Genomic DNA, 8,667 nt, shown 5'->3' with positions numbered 1-8,667 from the left:
CCATTTGTAGAAAAGTTGCAAGAGAATGGCAATGAAAGATACAGAGCTTTCGTTAAAGTCTCCCCCTTAGCCTCTTGGTAGGACTTACTGCCTTAATACTCATTGGGTAAATGGAAATCCTGATAGACCTCATGCCCAGCTACTTACTAGATATCTCCACACGAATGCTCTACTTGCTGTTGAATAGCCATGTCAATAAACTGAACACCTCTTCTCTGCCACTGTCTTCCTGTTCTCTCTACATCCTTTCATCTGGGTTCTAGTATGATTGGGAAGATTCTGTGAAATGACATATTTGTATGTGTCAGCTAGTATGGTGCCTGGCATAGCAGCTACACTCACAGTCATGGGCATTACCAACTTACCTGTCACCCTGCTGGAAATCCGGTAGCCTTATCAACAACTCCCTTTCCCTGGTTTCCCATGTTTAGTCAGTCCCCATATTCTACCAATTTTACAGTCAGGAAATTATTCCCAACTGATCTTGCCTCTAATCTGCCTCCTCTCCACTAGACTAGATTATTTTATTCCTCTCTGTATCTCACATAGGAGTACAACATGATTTGCTCTATTCAATTAGAGCTTTCAGCTATTAACAAACCATTTCCACTAAAGCCTCAGAAAGAGTATTGTATACACAAGGTGCCTCCTCTAGTTGACAAATATAAAAATATAATGGGAAGTTCCAAGAAATAAATATTTAAGTTACTTTTATCTTCAAAAATTTACAAAGCTCCAGAGCTAGACCAGCTGTGGCACTACCTACTTCCAAACCATACCCCCTCCCTCTGACAAGGAGCGCCCTGCTGGAGAAAGCCTTTACCAGCTAACTGCCCCCCCACCCCCAAACCCAGTGGGATACCAACTGGGCTAAGACTGTGATTCTCATCTAGGCAGTTTCCTTGACAAGCCCCCACTCTACTCCAGCCAATCTCGTTCAAAGCCACAAACCCAATTGCTAAGGAAATGTTACCTGCTTTTATGTTTTTAATGCCTATTTATTTATTTTGAGAAAAAGTAAGGAAGGGGCAGAAAGAGAGGGAGAGAAAGAGAATCCCAAGCAGGCTCCGCACTGTTAGCGCAGAGCCGATGCGAGGCTTGAACTCACAACCCATGAGACCATGACCTCAGCCAAAATCAAGAGGTCTGATGCTTAACCAACTGAGCCGCCCAGGAACCCATGTTACCTGCTTTTAGAGGATATCCATGTAATGGGCTTAAAGCAGATGAATTTTCTACTGATTCTGATTATTATTATAGATTTTCTTCTAAAGAGAAACTGTGTCATGTGACAGTAACAGTATAGGTTCCAGAGTTGGGACAGACTTGATACTAATCCTGCTTCCACATTAGCAGCTACATGACTCTTCTACCTCTGTTCTTTCTTCTGTAGAATGAGAATCAAATTTACTTCATGGTGTTGAGATGACTCAGTAAGGTAATGTATTTGTATGTTGTCACTAATGTGGTACCTGGCACAATGAAGTTACTTAACAAATATAAGCTTATTTATCTTCTTTATTAAATTATTTTTGGCTCACTCATCATCTACCTTAAATTACATTGATGATCTTGGAAGAAAGCCTAGAGTTCTGCCAGCAATGACTTCAGCTTATACTAAGTATTGTCATAAATTTCTTTGTTTAATGTCTCATACTATAATTCTTATAAGTGGTTTGGGCCAAGGTATTCAGTTGGGTAGTTTCCTCAAGTTTCTGGGTAGAAATCAACTCAAAAGAGGAGTGAATGAAATCTATTAACCTCTTATTTCCTTCAATAAGAGTCTTGCTACCATAAAAAGTTTTTCTTAATATATAATGCCAAAGAGGAAATTCTTCCTTAAGTAATATAAACTCATTCTGTGTGACCGCCCATTCAGCAGTAATAGAGAATGTCAGGTTTCAAACACAATCTTATATTTCTTTATGCCCCACATATATCATGAACTATCAAGTGCCTAGCAAAGGCATAGCACTTCTAACTGTTTGTGAGGGTACAAAATACACACAAGTCATGGCCTCTGTTCTCAAAATACATGGAACAGTTATAGAACAATGAAGGAATGTACAAGGTAAGCTAAACTATATGCCTCAGGGTCCCAGTGCTAGAAAGGTTCAGAAGAGAAAGGAAAGTCTTCTGACTAATGGTAGGGGAAGTTTCAGCTTGGGGCAAAAAGGACATCTAATCCAACTGAATAGAATGTCCAAAAAGGAATGTGCCATCAAGCACTGAATACATTGCATTTGTTTCTGGATAGCTTCATTTTTTTCTTCTCAGAAACCCCACCTTCCCTTGCATACTCTAAGAATGCAAGGAACCCTCTCTGTGCAGCCATCCTACACATTCTTCCTTCTCCCGCCTTCACTCTCACTCTACCTGCTTTTCTTCTCAATTATCCTGTGTCCTATCCCCTCAGAAACAAGCTCTGTTTAAGAATGTCAGTGCTGCCAGGGAATAGAATCAGGAAGTATTGGTATGTTAGAGTTGGTTGACATTTGAGACACCGGAGAGTTACTCTTCCCTTCATTCTCTGCATGCAGCCAAGGACTTTCCATCTTCTGGTATCATTCAGTCATTTATTCTTTCACTTAAGAGAACGTGAGCCATCCTACCGTATACAAAGTTCCCAGTAACTGTATTTCTGCCAAATTTTCCTTATTCTTAAAAACCACATCCCTTGCCTCATTTCCATGGGTAAAACTGTCTTTTGTACCCGCAGCCTCTTCGTTCTTCGCCATGTTCCTGTCAGTGACCATCTCCATCCTAGTTTCTCAAATATTTCTCATTGCCCTTATCAATGGTTAGCATTAGAGTCTTAGCCACCTTGAAGTTCAATGGCCCACACAGTAGAATGGTTCTCCTTAATGACATAGATTTAATTGGATTCAAAATCTTATGTTGAAAATAAAGGTCAAACCTATTTCAGACATCAGTCAACTACAGTTTGGGGAGCCCCAAGATTTCGGTGGGGACCAGACTTGAAGAGACATTTTATAGTTAGCAATGTGTTACCTACCTTCAAGTAATATAGATAATATGCTCAGTAAAAGTGTTCTTTATAAATCATCAGGTACTATAGTTAATAATTCTTTATATTAAACTTTCCCTATTCAAGCTACTATATATGTTCTATTTCCTGATTGGACCCTGATTGATATAAGAGGGAGGATAAAAGACCTTCATCCCTAAACAATAAATCTTCAAAGAATTTGTTTTAGGGGCACCTGGGTGGCTCAGTCTATTGAGCATCTGACTCTTGGTTTCAGCTCAGGTCATGATTTCATGGTTCAGAGGTTTCACATCCTGCATCAGGTTCTCCATTGCCAATGTAAAGCCTGTTTGGGATTCTCTCTCTCTCTCCCTCACTATCTGCCCTACCCCTGCTCACATGCACTCTTTCTCAAAATAAATAAATAAATCAACATGTTTAAAAATTTATCTAGGGGAATAGGGAAGAGGGACCCTGACCAATTGGGCTTTCTAAGTTGAGGTATAATTGACATATAACATTATATTAGATTCACGTGTACAACATAATGATTCAAGATTTGTATATATTGCAAAATAACCACCACAATAAGTTTATTTAATATCCATCACCATATATAGTTACAATTTTTCCTATGATGAGAATTTTTAGGACCTACTCTCTCAGCAACTTTCAAATATCCAATACGGTATTAATCATAGTCACCATGTTGTACATTACACCTCCATGACTGGTTTATTTTTTAACTAGAAGTTTGTACTTTTTGACCCCATTCACCCACTTCACCCACCTTTGACATACACACACATACCTCTGGCAACTACCAAATCTGTTCTCTATATCAATATGCTCAATTTTTGTTTCTTTGGTTTTTATTTTAGGTTCTACCTATAAGTAAGATTATACAGTATTTGCTTTGACTTATTTTACTTCGCATAATGCCCTTAAAATCCACCCATGTTGTTGCAAATGGCAAGATTTCATTCTCTGTGATGGCTCCACAATATTCCATTGTATATATACACCACATCTTCTTTACCCATTTACCTATTGATGACTACTTAGATCATGTCTATATCTTGGCTATTGTAAATAATGCTGCAATGAATATGGAGGGGCAGATATCTTTTCCAGTTAGTGCTTTCTTTCTTATCTATAAACACCCAAAAATTGAATTGCTGATCACATGGTAGTTTAATTTTTTACTTTTTGGGGAAATTTTTCCACCAATTTAAATCCCCACTAACTATGCACAAGGGTTCACTTTTCTCCACATCCTCAGCAACACTGGTTATTTCTTGTCTTTTGATAATAGACATTCTAACAGGTATGAAGTGACTTTGATTTGTATTTCCCTGATAATTAGTAATGTTGAGCATCTTTTTATGTGTCTGTTGGCCATCTGTATGTTTTCTTTGGAAAAATGACTATTCAGAGACTCTGCTCACTTTATCAGGTTTTTTTTGTTGTTGTTTTTTGTTTTGATTTGTCATGGAATTCTATGAGTTCTATATATATTTTAGATATTAACCCCTTCCCAGATATATAATGTACAAATATTTTTTTGCATTCAGCATGTTGTCGTTTCATTTTATTAATTTGGTTTCCTTTGCTGTGCATAAGCTTTTTAGTTTAATGTAGTTCCACCTGTTTATTTTTGCTTTTGTTGTCTTTGCTTTTGGTGTCAAATCTAAAAAATCATCAAGACCTATATCAAGGAACTTATCACCTATATTTTCTTCTGGTAGTTTTGTGATTTAATTAGGCTTTATACATCCATTTCTCCAAAATATTAGCGCAAAATAGGCCATAAACAGGCCATGTTGGAAATATAAAAAGTACAGACATGATATTTTGCACTTGGTATTCAGAGTTTCAAACTTTCAGAGATAGAGAAAGAATAATACCTGTCTCAGGGAGTTGTTGTAAAGACCACTACCTAGGACAGTGCTTGCCAAGTAGCAAATTATCCAAAAGGCCATTTTTTTGTGATTATTGCTGTTATTGATGACTTCCCTTTTACTACATGAGTATTATGGCAAGAAGATTTCAACTGCTAGTAACATAAAATCCAACTCAAACTAGCTTAAACAGTAAAAAAAAAAAAAAAAAAGACTTTGGGGATTACATAATAGCAAAGTCAGTTAGTGCTTCCCAGTTAATTGATTCAGGGACTCAGAGATACCATTAAAGACTCATTTTTGTCTATCACTCTTTCTGGCCACCCAGGGCTGGTGGCTTATCTTAAAGCTGAAGCTTTTTGTACTGTTAGACTGGTTGTCAGACATAATAAGTTCTGTGCATCCTTGTTTACTCTCAGTAAGAAAGTGAGCTCTTTATACCAAACAAGAGTACTGGGATTCATCAAGATCTTAGCTTACCCGTGTATCAGGAATGGAATTAGCTTCCCAAAGGGGGAATAGGAAAAGGCAATATGGATGCTGCACAGATGAACCAAAATATCTTGCTTTAATGATTTAATTTCCCTCTGTCAGGTTTTCCTGCAATCCTTGTACATATTCACATTATGATTTTACAGAAAGAGTAAATAAAAATATGACAAGAAATAAAGAACATAACAAAAACTTCTTATAGAGTATTGCCATGAGCTCAGTGTTTTAAATGCTTTACATGTACTCACCACTTTTGATCCTCAAAAGTACCGTAAGATTTAGACAGGAAGCTATTCAAAAATGGAATCAGGATTTGGAATAAAGGCAATATGGCTCAGGCATCTAGGCACTTCACTCTTCTGCTACATTGTCTCTTAACAAAGAGGTGATTTTTAATTCTTCTGTTGTGCTAAACAAGAGCATGGTTCTATGGTACCCTCTCCCCAGAGGTGATCAGCATAGAGCAATTGGTGAATGAAGGACTAATGAATAAATGAATGGCATGGAAAAGCAGTGCTCCTAAGATTGTTTTTCTCCATTCAAACAATATTTTAAAACTTGAAACCCAGTGACAAGAGACAAAACACCAATACGGTAATTAGAAAAAGTTCTCTAATCACACCCCACTCAGCTTTCAAACCTTTATAGCATCCTCAAATTATAAAGTCAGAGATGATCAAGTACTTTAGAGCTAGATTTTCTAATGCCAGTGGAAATCTGTCAACACCATCAGTCAGCTGCTTGGTATTGACAAAACCAACCTCTTGGAGTCTCAGTTTCTTCCTCTTTGAAGTGAACTGATTCAATCAGGTTATCTGAAGAATAGCATGCACACACACACTCACGCACATGTGCAAACACACACGCAATTACTCCTACACTTCCAGCACTACTTCAATCTTTCCTCCTCAAACAATAGCTGGTGATTTTACCTAGAACCATGTTTATTGAGTCTTTCATCATGGCTCTGGCATCCCTCCAAATATGAACAAATTAAAAGGTAATTTTTAAACCAAAGAATAAATAACACACAAGGAACCCTGAAATCTTTCTGTGAGCTTCAACTAGTTAAGCCTTCCAGTGTCCTCCTGGAATCAGGCCAAACAGTTTCCAAAGGGCAGATATCTTTGAAAGTCTGACTTATTTTATTAAAGCTATAAAAAAAAAAGAGTTTACAGATTATCCTTTTTGTCTCTCGTTCTTTTCTCTTCTCTCTAATTTCAATCTCATTGTCATTGTGTCTTAGAGTTTATAGATGGGTTAGCATGGGGTTTTTAAATCTCATTTGTAGAAAATTATAACTATGAACTATTAACCCTGCTAATATTAGAAACTGTATCCAGACTAAATTACTGTACTGTATGTGTTTGCATAGAAAATTGTTGATGACCTTAATGACCATAAGCATCTCACAGAAATTTCAGTTTCATGAATTCATAAATCCAAAAGAAATATGTTTCTGGTAATGCAAATTTGTTTTCTACCATATATAAATTCTGGATCTCTGTGAAGGAGACAAGTGATTTTTATTTTCTTTATTCCAATATTTAAACCATTTTTCTGGGTTTCTCAGTTTGGAAAGAAAATGCCTGTGAGATTCATTCGTTTGGTCGGTGATTCTCATTAACCTTGAACAGGAGAAATCCCAGTATATAGATCAAAATAAAAGGGCCATTTGGCAATAAACTAAATGTAGTACTACCCTGACCACTTAAAGAGAAGTAGAATGCATAATATCTGAAGCAGACCTTTCTATAGTGAGGAGACTTTATTCCCTGATGAAATTTTGTCAACTTACAAGATTTTTAATGGAGAGTTAGATAGCTCAACTTGTACCCTGCAGAAAGTACCATGGGGTTTGCTTTTGTGTGCAACTTACTACATTGTACATAACAGATTAGAAAGGACAAAAATGAAGGATGAGTAAATCTTCACAATCAAAAGGTACACTGTCATCTTCCTTAAGTAATGACACTGAATCTGCTCCAAGTCTTTTCCTAAATTGGCATTTTAGAAAGGCATCAAGTCTAATTCACTCTTCCACTTCTCAGCAAGTGGAATCACTTCTCTGCATCACCCTCCTTTTCCTTTCCCATCTTCTTGTCTCTGATTATGCCATTCTTACATATGCCCACCCTAAAGCCACACTAGCATGGGGCGCCTGGGTGGCTTACTCGGTTAAGCGTCCGACTTTCGCTCAGGTCATGATCTCGCGGTTCATGGGTTCGAGCCCCGCGTCGGGCTCTGTGCTGACTGCCAGCTCAGAGCCTGGAGCCTGCTTCAGATTCTGTGTCTCCCTCTCTCTCTGACCCTCCCCTGCTCCCGCTGTCTCTCTCTCTCCTAGAAATAAATAAAACATTAAAAAAAAAAATTAAAGCCACACTAGCACATATCAAGCAGGGATTGGAGGTGATACATTCTCTGTTCATTGACTTCTTGTTAGTCCGGAAACTTTCAAAATTAGGCATAAGAAGAAATGAAAACTGGTAGGGAAAACATCTGAACTTCTTTTCACCTCCTCTAAAATTCCATAGTATCAGTGAATGAGAAGATCTGTATTAAATAATGTGCCCTATAATGGACGTCAGCCCACCTGGAAATGGAGGCTAGAAAATTCTACTGCTTCTGTAAAAACCATGCCTGGAACAAGGACCCACCCTGAAGTTTCCCATGTGATCATCTGAACCAAGTTACTCAGTCAGATACGTACCTCATGTGGCCCAGCTGCTTAACTAGCTTCTTGGCCAGAGTTGCAGCTATCTGCATCCCCTCTTGGAGGAGAGACCCGTCCCTGATTCCCAGTCAACAATGAAGAGCGCTGACCTTCTTGCCCTCCACTTTCCACAGAGAGGTCTCTCGTTTTCCTAGAATTCTTCTTAGGGAGGCCTCTCACTCAGATCTGCCCTGAGAACCCCGCCACCCCAAGGTAGTGATATCTTCATTATTTGATTAGAAACTCCTTGGCCATTCACCCCTCCTTAAGTGGGAACCTGACTTTTGCCTCCGATACTCTAATTTGGGCTTGGAGCACCCTCCCATCTCCTCCTGCCCTGGCCATTGTGCCCTAACCTTTGCCATCCTGGCTTGGTGTAATTTTGCTCCTTCCTCCCCTGCAGTAATCTCCACATTTCTATCAGCCTGGTCACAGGGTTTATGACTCTGAAAGGAAAAAAGGAGGGGGAGGGAATAGGAAAAGGAACTGCTAAAGACAACAGAGTTAAGAACTACCATGTGCCTCACGTGTTCTGCCTACAGCCAGAACTGGTCGCTGGCACAGATTTTAAA

This window comes from Crocuta crocuta, unplaced genomic scaffold (assembly GCF_008692635.1).
Source record: "Crocuta crocuta isolate KB4526 unplaced genomic scaffold, BGI_CrCroc_1.0 scaffold153, whole genome shotgun sequence".
In the NCBI taxonomy this organism is placed as follows: Eukaryota; Metazoa; Chordata; class Mammalia; order Carnivora; family Hyaenidae; genus Crocuta; species Crocuta crocuta.
The sequence above is the reverse complement of the archived record's forward strand: the minus strand, read 5'-3'. Positions refer to the sequence as shown.